This window comes from Equus caballus, chromosome 1 (assembly GCF_041296265.1).
Source record: "Equus caballus isolate H_3958 breed thoroughbred chromosome 1, TB-T2T, whole genome shotgun sequence".
NCBI classification, from domain to species: domain Eukaryota; kingdom Metazoa; phylum Chordata; class Mammalia; order Perissodactyla; family Equidae; genus Equus; species Equus caballus.
The window spans coordinates 35,788,221-35,808,896 of NC_091684.1; the positions used below are offsets into that span (position 1 = coordinate 35,788,221).

The window sequence follows — 20,676 nt, forward strand, 5'->3', positions numbered from 1 at the left end:
CCCACAGGAGTCAAAGGCCACATGGCATTTGCACTTACTGTTCCCTCTGCCTGGATGGCTCTTCCACCAGATGTCCAGCTAGCTCACTCCCTCAATCCTTCCTGTCTTGACTTAAACATGAGTGTCTCAGTGAGCCCTTCCCTCTCCATCCTACTTAAGGTTACAATGGCCACCCCTTCCCAACACTCCCCATCCCTCTTCCCTGCTTTATTTTTCTCCCTAACACTTATCCTGCCATATGTTTTACTGTCTCCACCTAACTAGAATGCAATCCCTGTGGCTACAGATTTTGTCTGCTTTCTCATTGTAGCGTCTCCAGAGCCTAGAACAGTTCCTGGCACATAGTAGGCACTCAGGCAATATTTCTGGATAAATGACTGAATGAACAAATGAATGATATTCCAAGGGTGACCTCAAGAAGCAAACAAAAGTGCTGGCTGACTGATGACAGGAAGAAGAGCTCACTTCCAATTATGCTGGATCAGAAGAGTCATTTTTGGCAGCCTGCCTCTGACACATAATTCTAGTTGAAAGATGAACCCATTTAGGAATCTGCGGGATCCATTTTGGGGCTGCTCATCCTGGAAAGGGTGTTAGGATGCTGCCCTACTTACGACAAAATGCTTTAAAGAAGCCATAGTAATTTGTTTCCTAATCGAGAAGGCCAACTGGCCACTTCGTCTCCAGACTCTTGCTGGCTGGACCTCTCTTCTATGTTCTATTTATTTAGTCATTCAACAAATATTTATGGAGCAATGTCTGAGTGACAGCACTGCACTAGGGCTTCATGTGCATACTTTATTCTTTTTGTGGAACAGATCTTTTCAAATTTATTTGCACGCAACTGTATTTCACCTTCGTTCTCTCTCCCTCCCACTTTTCCTTCTCTTTCTCCCCTCTGACCGGGTCCCTGGTTTAACCTTTGTTATTTTAAGCAATATTGTACCTGTGTGTTATAAAAAGAAAGCCCAACAATATAGCATTCTATACAGCAGAAAAGGAACCCCCCTTCCTTCCTCCCTCACTTTGGGTCACCATAATAATAAACTTTATAGGTGAGAGAACTCTGGGGCCTAGACAGGTGGTGAAAGGGGGAACTTTCACAAATCTGAATTACTTTTATCTATAAAGGGACTTGCCAAGAATCTGAATTTTCAAAGGTCTGTAGCATGTCACTCTTGTCAAAAGCTCGGTTGAGGCAACTGGTATTTGAGAAAGACATCCTAAGGGTCATACCAGGCATTCATTCCTTAGATTTTCTAAGCTTTATCCCTGTGCCTAAGGGATATCTAAGACTGTCAGTGAGCAACACACCTGAACTAGATTTTCTTAGCTCTCTACATGCTTATCTTTGGAGAGCTATGCTTTTTAATTACGTCCTTTTATTGAGGGTCAATAGAAAATATGGCCAGAGAGAGACTGTTTCTGCAAATGTTTTTGTCCTCAAAAATGCTCCTGAAAATTGTCCCTTTTCTGTAGGACACATACAAAAATTCCTCCCTGAGTTTAACTTGAATTTTCTGACGATCTGGTGTGTTGTTGCTTCTTTGCCTTCTTCCTCTCCTTTCTCTTTTTTTCCCTCCTCTCTGCACTCCATCTTTCTCAGTTAATGAAAACAATATAACCCATCATATCTCTCTTCTTGCCTATGCTACCAGGAAGCTCTGACCAACTGTTGAATCAATGGCATCAGTTTCCTTTTGCCTAGGCATTCTTGCTCACTTCATGCTAGCCTTTCTTGCATGATTCTAGCTTTTTCACTCCACTGTTTTTAAAAGCTTTTTGAGATCTTTTTTTCCCCTTTTTTGCAAGGAGGAGGGAACTTGAACAATACATTAACAAACAGTCCAATGCTGACATTTTACAATTTACAGGTAAGGAGCAGAAGGCCCACAGAGGCTGCCTTTGCTAAGAGCCACAAACAGCTGGTTAGAGGAAGCTTTCACACCAAAACCCAAGGTCCCCCCCCCTTTCCACCATCCTATATTGTTTCATGTTAAAGAGTAATATTTCATCTGCCTTCATATGTTGTAGATATTCACTCAGCTTGACTTCCTTTGTGTTCTCCATCTGGGGAGAGAAGCCAAGGCTGTGGTCTATATGATCTCTCCCCCACTCATCACCATCAATGCACAAAGTTGACAGGGTCCAGGAGGGAGGGAGATGTCTTCTCACATCTTCCCTGCTTATGGAGGCCCACCTCCAGCAATGGCCATATGGTCAAAATATCTTTAGGAAACGAGGTATTTCTGAGTATGACATTTTTGTTGTGAAGTGTGGGGTCACCAAAAAGAAGGACACAATGAGTTTAATGCAAGCTGCAGAACTCTGTATTTTGAAGTTTAAAATATGGTTGTTTATACTCCCAAAGCAAGAGTGATTGATTGGATTTAAAATAACTGCCACCTAAACCATTAATATGAAGTAAAAATTCTTATTTGTACTTTTATGTTTCCTCATATGGAAAAATATGGCCAGTCTAAAGATGTATCTAGGAGTGCTAAGTTGGACAAACATTCAGAGTAGACTGACATGCGTCCATAAGTGCTTTGAGGAGGGGGCACAAGTCGAGGGAGCAGAGAGGGTGACGGAGCCCTGATGTGACTGGAGTGGCACTCCATGTGGGGCTCTGGAGGCACAGAGATGGCCCAGAATCCCAGCTCTCCCAGGGGCTAGATGTGTGAACTCTGACGTGTTTTCTAAGTCCTTTGAGCTTCAGTGTTCCCATCTATAAAATGGGAACAACAGTAGCTATTCCCTACGACTGTGCAGAGAATTTAGAAGGTCACACGTGTGAAGCACACAGTGTCGTGTCAACTTGTTTAAGTGCTCAGCTAACTGTAGCTAGTGCAATTACTAAATCAGGTTAGAGCGACTATCGTAGCCAGTCAGTAACTCTTTCACTTAACCAACTAGGCAAGAATCATAAAGAAAACCCTGAGAGGACACAGTGGTCACAGACGTATTGAAGAGACGCTGGGTACATCTAGCTGAGGATAGACTTCACTCCCGGGGAGGGAGGGAGCTGCAGAGATGACAGTTTTCAGACTGAAATTGTGGCGAGCCAGACTTATGTTAGGATAAATGAAATCAATGAATAAACTCCGTACCTGGTAACTGTCTAACTCTGCTGGACTTTTATAGCTTGCAGCCAAGAGGCCAAGCTTCCTTCACATTGTCATCAAGTCATAAATGGCCAGCTAAGCAGACAATGGGCAGAGTGCCCCTGGAGAGTAATAACGGGGAAACACTACAGGCCCAAGGTCAGAGCCCAAGGAGAAGAAACCCTCACAAATTGAGTGGTTGGCAGCCCGGAGTCTTAGGGGTTGGGGTTGGGGGGCATCAGCTCCTATGGGGGGGGGCGGTGTGCGTGTGTGAAAATTTTGACTCAGTTTTGTCACAGACAGTGATTTGGATCTGAATGTAAAAACATCTTGCCGGAAACCTTCTGTTACAAGAAGCTCACCAGAAAGCAATGAAAGCTTAAACTACAACATATCCTTTAAAGGCATTACAACTATCTTAGAGAAGGGGGAAAGGGATAAAAAGAATATGGGAATTTCCCATTGCTATAAAACATCTTGATTGACTGACCTAGATGGTCTAGATGTTTGTATGTGGACATATTCTACAAGTTGTGTCATAATATAAAATATTGGGTTCTACAGCATATGTACATTGATCTTATTTGTACACTTGCTCTTGTTACTTTGAAAAGCAATCTAAAGAACACTTTAGAGAACAAACGAAAACCAAGCTGGATTTTGTTTTTAACTTGGCAGAATGAGTGGCCTTTGATTTTGTGCCTGATGTTCTGAATAATTATCTGCTGGATTTTTCTTTTTTCTTTTTTTCCAATTCCTTCTCCATATTTCTTTAAGTTTTTGAAAGGAAATGCCCCCCAAATATCTACAGTCATCTTTCTCTTCGGATGTCTCAATGAGCAACATCAAAAAAATCATAATAAATGTTTCATTTGAAGCTCACATAATTCATGTCACAAAAACTTTGAAAGAACACATCTTGTTTAAAATTTCATCAAGATTAAACTGAAATTCTTCAGAGAATATCTTTCAGTGGGGCAAAGTGTTCTATTAAAACAAATGAAATTTTAGGTCTTTCTAGTCCTTCTTACTTTGTGAGGAGACATTTTTAAAAAGTAAACTTTTTATGTTAGAATATTTTTAGATTCACAGAAAAACAACAGGATAGTACAGAGAATTTACATAGACCCAGCACCCAATTTCCCTTTTCATTAACATCTTAGCTTAGTATGGTACATTTGTTTTGACATACCCCATCACTGCGGTGTTTTTGACCACTTCCTTATATTCTAGCACTACCAGATGCTCCAGGTTCACCTTGTGTATTTCTTGCCCCAATTTTAGAATCAACCCTTTCCCCAAGGAGCCCTGGTTCCTTATATCAGAGAATGATATTAGAAACCAAGATCTGGGGACTAGTACGCTTGTTGCTACTGGGGTGTCAGTTTCTTCTTTCTAGACTCTCTCAGATACTACAGCAAGGAAATAGATGTGTGTATAATGACCCATGAATTCGTACATATCTATACATATTTCTACATGTAACCATCTGTATATTATACTAAACATTAGTGCAAACTGATGTCAAGGAGGAAATCTTTCACTAGTTGTTTCTTACACCTTTCTACCACAGAAGAAAGTAAATTTCAAAATTTGCAAAAAGTAAGTTAAAATGATTACTTTTATTGTCAGCTTCCCACCTTCCCCTCCCACCCCACTGTAATAAGACATTTTAGACAGTCAGTCCTCTTAACAGCTGCCGTCGTCCTATACCTCACCCTGGGGACACTGCCCAGCTAGGCCTGCACTTATTTCTCCCACAGCGCGTCACACCGTCTGTCCTGCTGACTCTGCTCCTGCGGACTTCCATCACATAGGGTCATTTTTCTTTATCAAATTGACTCACACTTGATGATTTACATCTTGGTCATTTATCTGCTTCTGTGAAAAATTTAAAAACTGGAGCCAAAACAAACTCCAGAATGCATCTAAGGCAAAGCCTCTCACTGCTTTAGACCTGCTATAACTCGCTCTGCTAAGATGTAGGGGAAAAAAATGAAACATTCAGCTCATGTGGGAAACAAATTTGACATATAAGTGGGCGTGATCATTATCATCGTAAGCAGCAGCATTTCTTACCTGGGTATAGCACTTTACAGTTTACAAAGCACTTCTGCTTATGCTGCTCACTTTTATTTCTAGATCCTGATAGAGTAGTCAGGCAGGGATTGCTGCTCCATTTACGGATGAAAAAACTGAGGTTCATGACAACAGGTGACAGGATGTGGAACAACTGGAACTCTCACATATTATTGTTGGGAATGCCAAATGATACAGACACTTTGCAAAACATTTTAGTATTTATCCAAGAGAAATGAAAATCTATATTCACCTGTTTGAGAATATTTTCAATGGCTTAATTCACAATCGCCAAAAAAAAAAAAAAAGAAAAGAAAAGAACCCAAATGTCCTTCAACCGATGAATGGATAAATAAACTATGATAGGTATACATACAATGGAATACTACTCAGAACAAATTATTGATATGCGCAATAACAATGATGAATTTCCAATGCATTACCCTTAGTGAAAAAAGCCAAGCTCAAAAGGCTATAAGATTCCATTTGTGTGACATTCTGAAAAAGGCAAAAGGATAAAGAGAGGAATGAGATCAGTAATTCCTAGAGGTTTGCAATAGGGTGAAGAGATGGACTACATGGGGTAAAGGGAACTTTTGGAATGAGAGAAGTCTTCTCTCTCTTAATTGTGGTGGTCATCATACAACTGTATGCGTTTGTCAAAACTCAAACTGTACACCAAAAAGGGTGAATTCTACTGTATGTACATTATACTTCAATTTAAAAAGGGAAAAATGATCATGGAAACGGGGGATTGGAAAGGCAGGTTTAAAGAAGCTAACTTACCTACTAAGCAACTTGTTCATTGTCACCAAGCAGAACCAGGAATTCAACCCAGGCCTCCTACCTTCCAGTGCAGAGTTTTTCTGCTGAGAATGCACACTTGTCTAGAAAACAAGTGATTTTCTGTCTTCCCTGCTTATAGACATAATCCCTGTCAGAGTAGGAATCCTAAGCACTGACTCTCTTCTTGTCCACACTCCGGAAGTAGAGCCCTCACTTTCCCTACCCAGGACACCCATTCATACTCAAGGACTGAGAATGACAACAGTCTACACATGAAGGATGAGACTCTATCTTAATTTCATGCTTCATTGTCACAAATGTTGCAAGAAAGGATTTGAATGGGGATTTCTCCAAAAAAGATAAATATAAGTGCATGAAAAGATACTCAATATCATTAACCATTTAGGGAAATAAAATCAAAAGCACAATGAGCTACCATTTGACACCCACTAGGATGGCTAAAATAAACAAAGACAGAGAATAGTAAGTCTTGACAAGAATGTGAAGAAATCAGAACCCTCACGTGTTACCGGTGGGAATGTAAAACGGTGCAGCCACTTTGGAACACAGTTTGGCAATTCCTTAAAATGCTAAAAATTGAGTTACTATATAACCCAGCAGTCTCAATCCTAGGTATATACTCAAGAGAAATGAAAACATATATCCACACAAAAATTTCTACATGAATGTTGACAGTAACATTATTTACAATAACCAAAAGGTGGAAACAACCCAAATGTCCATTAACTGATGAATGAATAAACAACATGAGGTATATCCATACAATGGAATATTAATCAACAACAAAAAAGAATGAAGCACTGATACATGCTACAACGTAGATGAACCTTGAAAACATTACGCTAAGTGAAAGAAGCTACACACAAAAGACCACATACTGTATGATTCGTTTATGTGAAATGCCCCAAATAGGCAAATCCATAGGGACAGAAAGTATATTATAGTGGTTTCTAGGGGCTAGGGAGGAATAGGGAGTGACTGCCACTGCATTTGGGGTTTCTTTCTGGGGTGACAAACATGTTTTCCAAAATTGATTGTGGTGAAGTACAACTCTACGAATATTCTAAAAAAATCACTGAACCATGTACCTGAAATGTGTGTATTGTATGGCATATGAATTACATATCAATAAAGCTGTCACAAAAATCATACTGAAAACAACAAACAAAAAGTGTTGCCAGGAGTAGAGAAAGCAGATGAGAAGAGGCATTGGGTATTCTGGGCAGAGCAGTCCCCCCTTATTATGCCTGAGTGGGGCCCTTTCTCCTTAAGTCTCTCCCGTGAGAGGTAGGCCATTTATCCTCCCCTCTTATCCTAACAAGTTTCCCATAACTCTAAGCTGGGGGTGAGCTGCTTCTCCTCTGGGGGCTCTCCCCAGCTCTAACAACCAGGCTGACAGCAGATCAGACGAGAAATCCCTACCTGAAAAGAATGACCAGGAGAACGCTCCATCCTAAAATATACATATTGTAGCAATAGCAGAACCCTCACTGTTACCCCCGTCCCGTAGAACCCAAGCCCCTGAGCCCAGGCCAGGGCTTTGGCTGTTGACTGGTAGACTTGGTTCCTCTCTCTTCCTCTCCTGCAAATAGGGGTATAGCAAGTGGGTAGTGCTTATAGGATATTCTAGATTCAGTATTACATACAATTCACCTTACATATTAAGCATCAGAGGATTGTAATAACAACAGACAGCATCTATTGATCATAACGACTCTACCTATAAGGAAGTATTATCCTCATTTGACAAATGGGCAAAGGGAGGCTTAGAAAGACTTAGTAACTTAGATCACATAAACAATGCAGCTGCGATTCAAACTTGGGGAGGTCAGACTCTAGAGTTCAAGTTCTATGGGGCGTTGAGGGTCATCTGGTCTAATCCTTTGTCTTACTGGGCAGGAACTGATGCCCAGATGCTAAAGGATTTGTTCACATGGCCAGCTAGCAGCAAAATGAAGATTCCAGACTCATGATCTTGTTAAAAGTTTCTTTGGCCTTTTTTAGATTCATGGTAGAGAAGGAAGAAATCCCCTGAAATCAAGATCTCACACTCATAGTCCTGCTGTCTAACTTGAGTCCTAAAACTATCTTACACAGATGGGTATGTATTGTTTTCTTAAGAATTTCTAAGAAAGAAGTTTTTGAAATCTTCAAGGAGTTATATTGTTGATAGAATGTCTTTTTTCCCCACCTCCTAAGTAGTCTCAAATTCCCAAGAGAAAGGGAACCACTGGGTGTCGTGGTATCCTCCTCAAATGTGTCATGTCATGATATGTCACTCTTCTTTAAAAAAACGCCCAATTCTTAGAGTGACATTCCCGGACCCGAACTTCTGTTCCCATGTCATCTCATTGTGTCCCTTTACACACGGACTTCTTTCTTGTCAGGAGGAATACTTAGATCTCCAGAGTTCGGACACTTGGTCCCTAAATCATAAAATTCTAAAACTAGAAGAGCCATGTTAGAGGTCAAGTGGAATCTGGAGCAGCCCACCAGTCTTTCTCTTTGACCACAACTCTCACCTTGGGGAGGAGGGTGATGACTGTCTTGGCCAAGGTTGGAGCAGGGCAGACAGGGGAGATGGGAACCTGTAATATTTTTAAAATGTATATTCAGCATTACAAATGCTTTTATTCATACTATCAACTATATTTTGAAATTTCAAACCACATTAAATGTGGATATGAGGTGTTCTTTATTTTATTTTTATTTTTTTGAGGAAGATTAGCCCTGAACTAACTGCCGCCAATCTTCCTCTTTTTGCTGAGGAAGGCTGGCCCTGAGCTAACATCCGTGCCCATCTTCCTCTGCTTTATATGTGGGATGCCTGCCTCAGCATGGCTTGTCAAGTGGTGCCATGTCCGCACCCGGGATCCAAACCGGTGAACCCTGGGCCACCAAGGCGGAACGTGCACACTTAACCGCTGCGCCACCGGGCCGGCTCCCATTTTTTTTTAACATTCTGAAAGAAGGCATGGGTTAAAAATGTTAGAAAATTTTATGTTAGATGCAGTCTCTCTATTCTGTGAATCCAGATACAGACAGTGGAACCAACCCTAACATCAGTAGCTCTATCTACCTACCACCTTTGTTATCATTCAAACAGCCCACATAGGTGTGCTGTACTATTCAAAATGGTGACCTCTACTTTCCCAGACGTCTTGATAGCTTGTAAATGGTGATCTTAAAATGTTATAATATTGGAAGCAAAGAAAACTTTCTTATCTATTCTAAAATTAAGTGATCCAGATTTATTAGTTTTCTAGAATCATTATCTTCATCACTAGTTATTTATTGAGTTCTTGAGTCTAGGTCAATTACTGTGGCAAACACATTCCCCTAAATTATCTCTTTTGATTCTTGCAACAACCCTATTTGTTAGGTGGGTATTATTAGCACTATTTTATAGATGAGGAGACTAAAGTATAGAATGGTTAAGAAACTTGCCTGGGGTCACACAGTTAAATGGTGGAATTGGGATTTGAATTCAGATTTCACAGCCAGTGCTCTCATCCAGAGCTGCTGTTTTGTGCCCTACGTGAATGGTGCCCTCTGGAATTGTGCTGGGTCTCTGTCACTTTCCACAGAGTGTGACAATGAGTCATCCAAGCTGATAGATGTGAAAGAGGCATGAGAGATTAATGGGGGAGAAAACTGGACAGGTACTTTGTAGAGCTTCTTGAATGTGGCTAAAATGCTGAAACACTATTTGGTTGGCAACAAGGAGCTACTAAAAAATGAAGAGCAGAGAGATTTTGTTACTGAACCAAAGTGGGTTCGCCTCCTGGCAAATTAAAACCAGACTCTCCAACAGCAGTAGTTGTTACACAAAGTAGAGCCTATTTGCAGCAAATAGGAGGGCATGCGGAATCACTTCCAAAGTCGCGGCTGTCCCCGAGCACAGGAAAGCAGGGGCTTTTTATGTCGGATGGGGAATAAATATTCAAAAGGGAGGGGTGGGCATTCGCTGGTGCAGGCTTATTTGGCACCTCCCGGATCACCTGCACAGCTGATGCTCTCCCAATAGGGCTCAGTCTGGTTCAGGGTGGTTGGTGATCGCATCACTTGACAAAAACAACAAAAAACAATTTGGAGAAACAGTTAAATGCTTCCGAAACCACCCTTGAATTTCTTGGGGTAATTAGTCAGTGACATTATCTCTTGGTATGGTCCCAGGGGCAAGGAATGAATGCGAAAACCAAAAGATGAATGTAGCTGCTTGTTAACAGCTGTCACCTAATTCCCCTGGGAAAGGATGGCAAAACTATTAGCCAAAGTAGGATATTTGGTTCTGTGTGGATTTTTATAAGCAGAATATCTGGTTGCCTCATTGGCACAAATCACAAACATTACTTATATTGGACTACATAATAGGTATCTTGCTTTGTTTGGACAAAGAACAGTAACTAAGTTCCCGTGTCTGGTGTGAAATTCTACTTGAATACCATTATGCTTCAAGAGTATGAAGTAAACATTTTTGTGACAGTTATGAGATGTTAAGAAGGAAGTCACACTGTAAGAAGCAATAAAAAATTTGCTTTTTAAAAAAGTCAGTTTCATACCACACTTCCCCTGGATTTATCCTGCTTATCTCATCCATTGGTTGGGGACCAAGCTTTGGAGAGCCCAGCAGGGAAGCCCGCCTCGTGTTTACGCAGCAGTAGAGAGAATCAGTTTCATCTCACTTGCAGAAGTGGATTTCAGAGGAAAGGATCTGACAAAGTTGTTCAACCCAATGGAGGCAGAAGAGGAAAGCTGGGCTGATTATGTATCTGAGCACTGTCATTTTGAAACTCATTTTGGCCCCCAGAGTATAAATACACTTCAGTATTTTTGTTAGGATTGCCAGAAAATCAGCAAGTGTTCACTTCTTTTGGCCAACAAAAGCATGACTCTCTGTGCAAAAATTTTCTGCACATTTATAAACAAGAACATTTAGAAAATCCCCTCTTGCTGAGGGATATGACAACAGATATATTTAACTGAGCCATAAAATAAAGCAGATACTAAGAATACCGTTGGGTTCATCAAGCACAGGAAGAGTTTTTATGTCTCTCTTTTGACACAAACTCACAGTACACGTCTTCCTCTCCCTCCTAAACTACCTTTCCTGTCCAGTGCTGGTCTGACAAGCCGCCGCCCGTTTTTACCTTTGTTTTCTGTCAGACTTCTCACACAAGTATTCCCAATCCATTATCTACATTTTCTCACCACTGCACCCTGGTTGTCTATCCCTGCAGACTATTGCGATGGTGGTTTCCAAGCGATCCGTGACCTTCTACCCAAATCTAAAGCAAAAACTTTTCTCCCTCATAGAATCTCCCAGTTGAAAAAAGGCCACCGGATGATCTCAAACTTTTTGGCAAAGTTCCTCTGGAAAGAGCCAGATGATAAATATTTTAGGCTTTATGAGCCATTCATTCTTTGTTGCAACTATTCAGCCCTACCACTGTAGTGCAAAGCCAGCCATAGACGGTACGTAAACGAATGAGCATGGCTGTGTTCCAATACAATTTTATTTATGGACACTGAAATTTGAATTTCATACTATCCTCACCTATTGCAAAATCTTCTTTTTTTGATCTTTAGAAACCATTTAAAAATGTAAGAGCCATTCTTGGCTTCCAAGCTGTACAAAAACAGGTGGTGGGACAGATTTGGCCCATAGGCCATAGTTTGAGCTAGGCCTGACCCAAACCAGGAGATTCTTCCTAGCTTTGCAGCCAGGCAGCCAGGCTCTGGGTGAAATATCTCCAGTTATAAGAAGCTCACTACCTCAGAGGGCAGCCTGTTCTAAGGCCAAGATGAAATGGCTGGACTTAGTTCTGCCTGCTAAAGTCACAAAAAATAGCTCAACTTCGTCTTCATGGCAACCCTTCAAATACTAAAATGTACCTATCCTGACCACATTAGAAGTCTGCCTTCTTGGTAAAATAGTTGAAGTTTCTTCAATTGTTGACTGTTCACCATGTTTTTTAGCATCCTCTGTGCTCCAGTCTGTAGAAATCCTGCAAATTTGGCCTCAGAATACAACTCTCCAGATGTGGGCTCAATTTAGGGGATAGGAGAGTAAGGCTACATCATTCTGTGATCTGTTCGCCACTCTGGACTCTTTGATCAGTGCACTTCTCAACTTCCCTGACTCAGGATAATGTGATATTCATCTTGGAAGTTCTTCCCCCTTCATCACCCACACTACCAGATTCTCTTGTGATGCCCACCTTCTCCTTATCAACGGACCCTTCTATCTGCCATGACAGTGAGTGTTACCAAAGCTTGATCTTTGGAGCCTGTGATCTCTCTCGTACTTGATGTCTTAGAAAACAGACTAATTCTCATGGTTCAGCCATCCCTTCTATAGGCATTATCCTAAATTGTACCTGAGATCTCAATCTCTAGTACATGAGCTCCAGATTCCTACCTCTCACTGCCTAGAGGGCATCCACTTAAAGATCTTAGTTTACTCTCACTCTAAAACCTGCATGCCCCAACTTGAATATCTTCTCACAAGATGATGATGATGATGATGATAGTAATAATAGAAATAACAATTACCATTTGTTGAGTACCTAAACTCCATGCTAGGCACTATCCTGAGCTAAGGATTCATTATCTTACTTAAACTTTACAATGACCTATAAGGAAACTACGCTTGCTCCCTTTTACAGCTGGGGAAATAAGCTCACAGAAGTAAAGCAATTTGGCCAAATCTACTGTGCTAACAGGGTCAGAATTGGAAGCCTCGTCTATCTGAATCAAAACATGTGCTCTTGACCACCTCGGATGGTTTTTGTAACTAACTGCACAGATGCTATCGCAGGTGCCCCATGTGTTCCAAACACCCTGCCTGGAATGCCTGAAGTCAGTCTTGACCCTTCTCTACCATTCAGCCTTCCTACCCAATCAGTCATTGCACTACTGGGTTTCTTTTTTCTAAACAATCAGGAGCAATTTTCCCCTTTTATTCTCACCAGTATCCTATACGAGGCCCCTTGTCACTTCCTGTTCATTCCAACTCTCTCCTGATGGGTCTTCCTGTACCCAGGCTCCCTCTTCAATCCATCATGCATGATCCTGCCGAGAATATGTTTGATCGAGCTGGTTCTCTCATTTGAAATGTCCTCCTTGCCATCCAGCTCTTTGTCATTCATTCATTTCACCCACCTTGGAACTGTCCAGCCCTGACTGACCTGGAGCCCTCATCCTAAGGGGGAGGAGAGGAGGAAGGCCGAAATTGTGTTAGATTTCACATGTGTATCTTTTGTTTCTTAATATGTTTTGTTTTTGGTACTTTCAAGAACAGTGTTCAGCAAAACTAGAGAAAGAGAAGGAACATACAGGTCCAGGCGAAATATATTTGAAAAATGCTGGTGAATTAAGTGTCTTTATTGCTAGACTTCTCGAGCCTTCCATATGCTAATGTGCATTTGGACTATCAATACACAAGGGGAAAAGGGCTGCAAAGGTGTTTCTGAAAGGTGTTAAGCCATGACTCTTTTTTTTTTCCCTTTCTGTTCCAGAGCAGGTTGAGAAACCAGGGTTCTACAGAACAATTTTCAGGAAAAGCTACTCCAGGAGTATCTATCAAAGTGCTAGGTACACAGCAGGAGTGAAAGGCAGCAGTGATGGAGGGGAGAACACTGAACTTGGAGTCAGAGGAACATATTGGAGCCCCAGATCCAAATTAGAGCGGCCTATAAGGATTAAATGAGATAACGCATGTAAAGAGCTCTGCATAAGTGTAAGGCACAGTATAAATGTGTCCATTATTTGCTTAAGGGTTTTAATTTAAGTATACCTTAAAAATTTTCCCCAGGATTGGCTGTTGGTTTCTCCAGCTTAAGATTAAGAAATCATATTTTAAGTAAGCAAAGAAAGCTTCTTAGAAAGTATCAGATTGAAGGACTATAAATATATAGATTTTTTTCCCTCTACTTCTAGGGAGTATCTGTTGTATTAATGTATTTGATTGATCCAAATAAAGAACTCCCACAAATATATGATGATTTTGCTTTTCATTGAAGACAATATTTTACAAATCACAAAGTGACTCATAACAACAAATTTAAAGCGTCTCTATTGCTGGACTGCTTGAGGTTTCGCTTGAACATGAATTGGGGTAGTTAAGAGGGACCTGGGAGTCTCATGGCAGCTGTGAGGACCCAGAGAAGAGGGTGAGGGGATAGAAAACAGAAGAGATGGGTGTGGTGGCTGGAAATGCCCACAAACTTCTTGGCTGAATTTTTCAAGGCCAGTCTTGTGTGTTTTCTACCCTAACAATTTATACATAATTTTAGTGTCTGTATAATTTTTAAAGTATGAAGTGTAATGATGAAAGAATGGAACTTGTGTTTGACTGAGGCTTATGATATCCAAATCATGAGATTAAGTTCTCATCTTGCAAGTCTATGTGGCCCAGACCCGTGCGCCAGGACAGGAGGGACCCAGGCCTCATCTTCCACAGAAACTGCCCTGCTTTGAACTAGATTTGAATCCTCACTTTCTTCCCTGCTCCTTCTCCAGCTCTTGAGGGATTCACGGCCAAGCTGCTTAGGGAGGCGAAGGCATTAAGGCCCAGATTCAGATCCACCTTCTCCCTATATGACAGCCCCCTACCCCCCCTACATGACACAGTTTCCCAAAGCATGTTTCGTAACATTTACTGGGCCTACAGGCACTCAGTACTCAAGTATGTTTGTGAACTGCTGCGTTTTGAGAGAGTCTGAATGTACATTAGCATAGTAAATGACCTGAGAAATCCTGCAATGAAAAAAACCCCACTTAGTTATCATTGTTTTTCTAGCATGTAGCATACGTGTTAGACCATGGGGCGCTATTTTTCCACAGAATGCATGCTGACATCCCACACAACTCACTTTGGGAGATGCTGCTCTGGTCTTATTTGGTTATCACCCAAATCCCTCAAACAAACCAGCATTTTGTGCTCTCATTTCTTTACTCATGGTATTTCCCATGGCAAATATTTATTGTGCAACTAGACGCATAGTTCTAAATGTATAGCAATATGACAAAGAGTTTGGGCTTTGGGGTCACAAAAGCCTGAGTTTCATCTTGGCTTAGCCACTTTCTAACTATGTGATATCAGGCAAATTATGTAGCCTTTCTGAATCTCAGTTTCCTTATTTGTAAAATAAAGCAATGATTCCCATCTTTCAGGGCTGTGTGAAAGCTAAATGTGATTAGATATGCAAAGTCTTCGGCACAGCGCCCAGCATAAGGCACAAAATTAACAGTGGCTACATTGTTAATTTCTCTATCATCATCATCTAAGTCAATAGAAGAAAAATTAGACATTCTCAAGCAGCTGATTGTCAACTTAACCAAACTTTTTCTTTCCTTTTGAGAGGATAATTTGACTTAGATATCAAGGATGTGTCTTGGTTTTAGGAAATTATTTCACAGTCTATCTCAAATTACACCTAGAGACAAAATGAGAAACATCTGTTGGATGATCGTGGCATTAAGGAAATTCACATCTAGCTTAAAAGACCTAGCAAAGAGGGAATTAATGGTTCAAGGCCAACCTGATAAGCAGTCACTAGTGATGTGCCATAGGGCTTTCTATTAATTCCTATTTGGTTTGACATTTTTACCAACAATTTGAATAAATATACACGAGACACATTTACAAAACCTGAATATTAAAAAAATCAGGAATGGCAGCTAATTCAATACATAACTGACTTAAGATTCAAGATTATTTTGATGGGCTTGAATGTCCAAAAAGATAAAATTTAGTAGATTTAAATATAAAATATTACATCCATGTAAGAAAACAACAAACAGAACAATCTATGCACCGAGAAAAGATGAGCTCCATAGCCATTTGCCTAGGGGTTTCAGTTGACCTTTAGCTAAATAAATAGAAACAGCTGACAGAAGAAAATAATCAAATTAGTAGGCATTAAGAGCAAGACAATGACCCAACTGCAAGAAGGGAGAGTCTCAGAACAGACAAGGAGCCCTCATCTTTAAGAGGGATATTGAAAAATGATCTAAGTTTCAACAATATGGGAAATGTCTAGTCTCAAGAAAACAAAACCAAAGAAGACAAAATTTCTGTTAAAGACAACTTCAACATGAAAGATAACTTTAACACCTGGCACTTTGCAAAGAACCAGATATATATTATGTTGAGCTTCATCAACATAATAGGCTTATTGAAATGGAGTGAACTGCCTTTAAAAATTTGGGCAAAAATCTGCAAGGAATCTACATTTGGTGGATGATAGGAGTACATAACATAACCTCTGAAACCTCATCAATGATAGTTCATAATTGTGTCTGGCAAAAGCCTTTCCAACCTCCAAGGCTCCGAAGTCTTTGCTCATCCTCAAGGGCAATGTGCCCGTGTGGTGTCTCTCTTCCACTCTCATGGCGTGTACAGTCGTCGACTCTCATCTGACATGGATCACACTAACTACCATTTATTGAACACCTATCCTGTGCTAGGTGCCTTTCTATACATTATCTTGCTCAAACGTCCCAATAACCATGTGAACTTGATAAAATTATCCCATTTTGCAGGTGAGAAATATGAAGCTGAAATCAGCTTATGTCCTTACTTGCCTAGAGTCACATAGTGAGTAAGTGGTAGAACCTGGACTCAAATCCAGACTTAGCAACAGAACCATGCTCTTTCCACTAACCCATGGCACTTCTCTAACCATGGTCTCTCACATGATAGTTAACGCATTGCTTTTTTTAATGTGTATATTTATTCAATATTTTATGTCTTATATGCCTTGAACTAGATTGTAAATTCCTTGAACAAAGGACATCTTGCTTTTCTTTGTATCTCTAATAGCAACTATTTCAATAAACAATTATTAACATCAATTAGCATTATTCATTCATTAAATACTTATTTACTGAGCATCTACTATATAGTTGGCACTTTGTGAAGAACCACATATATAGCAATGAACAAGTTAAAGAAGTTTCTAAGGAAAAAAGTAAACAAGTCAATGGCTTCCTTGACTTTTGAGCTGAGACATGACCAAAAGAAGACAGCAGCTGTGGTATGACCTGGGGGAAGAAGGTTTTAGGCAGAGGGAACAGGAAGTGCAAAGTCTGTGTGGAGAAAATAGGCTCGGCATGTTCAGGAACAGAAGGAAGTTCAGTGTGGCTGGAACAGAGCCAGAGAGATGGGTAAGTGGTATAAAGTTAGGCTAGAGAAGTAGACAGGCGCAAAATCATGCAGGGTCTTGGCATTTTGGATTTCACTCCAAATGCAAAGGGAAGCCATTGGGGGATTTTCAGCAGAGGTGTGACCTGGTCTGCTAATTTGTTTATAAAAGATCACTCTGGCTCCTGGGTGGAGAATGGATTACAGGTTACGCAAGCAGGAAAGCAGTACTGGAGATGAGAGCAATGGTGGCTGGCTCCAAGGTCATGGCAGGTGAAATGCTAAGGAGTGGTCCAATTCAGGATGCATTTTGTGAGTAGAGCAAACGGACTTACTGGACTTAATGGTTTGGATGTTGGGGGTTCGGCAACAAAGAGTAAATCAAGGATAACTCCTAGGTTGTTAGCCAGAGCACCTGGGTAGATGCTGCGATGGGGAGGATGGCGTGGGGTTAGTGGGGTAGATACCGGATGGTATGGGAATGGGGGAGGGAGAAGTCAGTAGTTCCATTTTGGCTATATGTGAGATGTCTCTTAGACATCATTAGAACTGAAGCTCTGTGAGGGCAGGGGCTCTGTCCATCTTATTCTGTGCTGTATCCCCAGTGCACAAAACAGCACTTAGTATGTATGCTGGAACTCCATAAAATCTTGTTGAATGAAGAAAGCCAAGGGGAGGCATTGAGAAGGCAATTGGATTTATGAATGTTTAAATCTCTTGTGCGAATGTAGGTTCTTGGCAAAGCATAAATACACTCCTCCTTGGCTCCTACATGTGCAGTACAGATCTCTAAGAGAGTAGTTTTTCGAAGAGCTGGATTAAACATCCTAATAGGGTCAGTTAGTGTAGTCCTGGAGGGAGGCTCGAAATCCCAGTCTCCGATTAAAGCATCCCAGGTCTTTCCCACAGTGTCATTTAAGTGACATGTCTGATGGCAAAGAACACTGGGCCTTGAGGAGCTGCTGCCCTGCTTCTCCGAGTCATGTTTACTATTTCTATCAACAACTACAATAATATTTCTCAGGTATGTAAAAATTGCTATTTGTTAATTTCCATTGGATTAATTTTTATTTCTATCAGTCCCAGGATTGAAGTGTTGACTTGATGCCTGCTTTAAACAGAATAAAACAGGCCTCCAATGGGTCAATGGCTTTGGCAGTTCTTTCTCCAGGTTGGTTAAATCCGAGAGACCTGATGTACGCTTCAAGAAGGGTAACTAAGAGGGTAGTCAGCTGGGGCTGCCTTGATCTCCCCCGGGAGCAGATGGAGTTGGCCCATGGTGGCTAGCACGAAGGGCAACAGATGGGAGGCCAGGGTTACCCCAGGAACCCACCCAGCTGCCACCAGTGAAGGAAGACCACCTGGGTTTAAGAGTGAGTGGGCGTTTAATGATTGCTTTAGTTTGAACTACCCTGGCAACCCCCTGCCAGGGGACTTGATTGAGTGTTTTGTCCTGGCTGTCAGCACTGGGCCCTGTACCTGGGTGATGGTTATGTTATCAACATAGCACCTCTAAAGGAGGGCATTCCTGCAGCATTTACAAGCGCCAAGCCTGTATTCAGCAGAAAGGCCCCGGTGAAGATGCAGCTCTCGAAGCATGTTGTGGGAAATGACACATATAGAATAAACAATACAATGAAACATATGCCCCTTTCCCCGTGGAACAAGTCATACAATGGTCAGAGTTTGTTATTGGACAGGAGGTGGAGTATGACATATTTGTCAACAACTGTGAGCGTTTTGTGACTTTGTTTTGCTATGGAGAAGGAGTTTCAGAGCAGGCCAACCAAGCAATAAGTTCCATTGGGTTTGTGACAGCTGCTGCTGGTGCCTTATTCCTGGGCTTATTTCCAAAAAGGCAAAGAGCAAAATACTATTAACAATTTACCAAAGAGATAATGGAACTGAAGGAATTTGTGAGGAGGGGAAAAAAACCACCTGGGATGAATACTTATTTTGAATGCATCATTACTGTTCCAAATTCCAATGATGGATGGCAGGCTCTTTAATAGAGCGCTTACTGATATCATCTCAAAAAAAAAAAGTAACTCAGAGAATAAAAATATCCACTCATAGTAACAAAATAGTTTGAATAGTTAAGATTTTAAAACCAAGTCCTCCACTGCAGCATAAGGACCACAGAATAAAACAAAAATACAGAAATAAGGAAGGAAAGAGAAAGAAAAAGAAAAGAAAAGAAAAGGAAGGAGGGGAGGGAGGGAGGAAGGAAGGAAAAAAAGCAAGCAAGCCACCACATTTACTTAACTTTGGACAATTCCTACCTATCTGCACTAATGGAGGACCCCAATGATAGGAATAATTTCTTCGTATTTGCTTTGGGATACAGCTTTGTTCTTCTATTTGAATACTGGTGTGTCTGATGGTCTACGGCAGTGATTACCAACCATTGGTAGCATCAGAATTTTCTAGCGGAGCTTTTTAAAGATACAGATCCTGAGGCCACTATGTATCCACTGAGCTAGAATCTCCTGGGGGCAGGGTCCAGGCATGTGTATATTTAAAAAATAGTCTGATGCCCATCGCCTTCATTCTGCTGATCAGTGAAGACCACTCTTCCAGGAAATCTCGTTAGACATTTAAGGAATGAGCACAGGCGTGGAGGCCCTGATTCACACGGTGCTTGGCAGCCCTTCTCCATCACCTTCTCTTGCTGCCCCACCACTGAGCAGAGCCTCCATTCCTTCCAGTACTTCAAGGAGTACAGATAGGACTGAAGATTTTGAATTTCAAAAGCCATCCCTGTTGGGGGTGTAGGTTTCACACAAAATAGAAATACAGTCACGTATCGCTTAACGACAGGGATATGTTCTGAGAAACGCATCGTTGGGTGATTTCATCATTGTGTGAACATCATAGCGTGTACTTACACAAATCTATATGGTATAGCCTACTATACACCTGGGCTATATGGTACTAATCTTATGGGACCACAAAGTACACATAGTACAAAGTTGACCAAAATGTCATTATTCAGAGCATGACTGTAAACAGAGAGGGAGGAGGAAAAATACAACAGCGACAGTGCAGTCAGGAGAAGAAGATAAAGACACAAAATAAAGTAAAATTTGGATTTTTTTGGCATCCTACATTCTCAGGCATCCAGTACTTAAGGAAAACTCAAAACCAAGAAGGGAACTTTAAAAGCCAAAGACCTGAAATCCCCCTCTGCCTGCTGTGTGCAAATGACAACTTATCCTAATGCTCTTCTGGGACAATATTCACAGACACCTTGAGATGCCATTGTCCTCCCCATTTCAAGGACCATCGTCTCCCAGTTCAAAGGAGATGCCACATGTTCAATATCAAGAACTGAGCACACGGGTTAAAGTCAACTAGAAGGTCAACAGTATTACACATGTTGAAATCCTAAACAATATTTTGAATCCTGTCGTGAAGCAAATGGTTTTATTCAGAGTAAGAGAACAAAGTCAAGGAAAAAAGGCTCCTTCAGCTTTTGATTAAATAGCACAAGGTAGATGAGCCAAGAACATTGGCTCTGGAAGCCAGACCACCTGG

General features: G+C 41.1%; 1 protein-coding gene and 1 pseudogene across 9 annotated transcripts in view; one reads left to right on the top strand and one right to left on the bottom strand.

Annotated features, from left to right (window-relative positions):
- Positions 1 to 20,676, bottom strand: part of PLCE1 (phospholipase C epsilon 1) — a 298,532-nt gene that overhangs the window by 103,267 nt on the left and 174,589 nt on the right. The gene's annotated exons all lie outside the window — the stretch shown is intronic.
- On the top strand, positions 18,416 to 19,019 carry LOC138918303 (phospholipase A and acyltransferase 1 pseudogene; annotated as a pseudogene).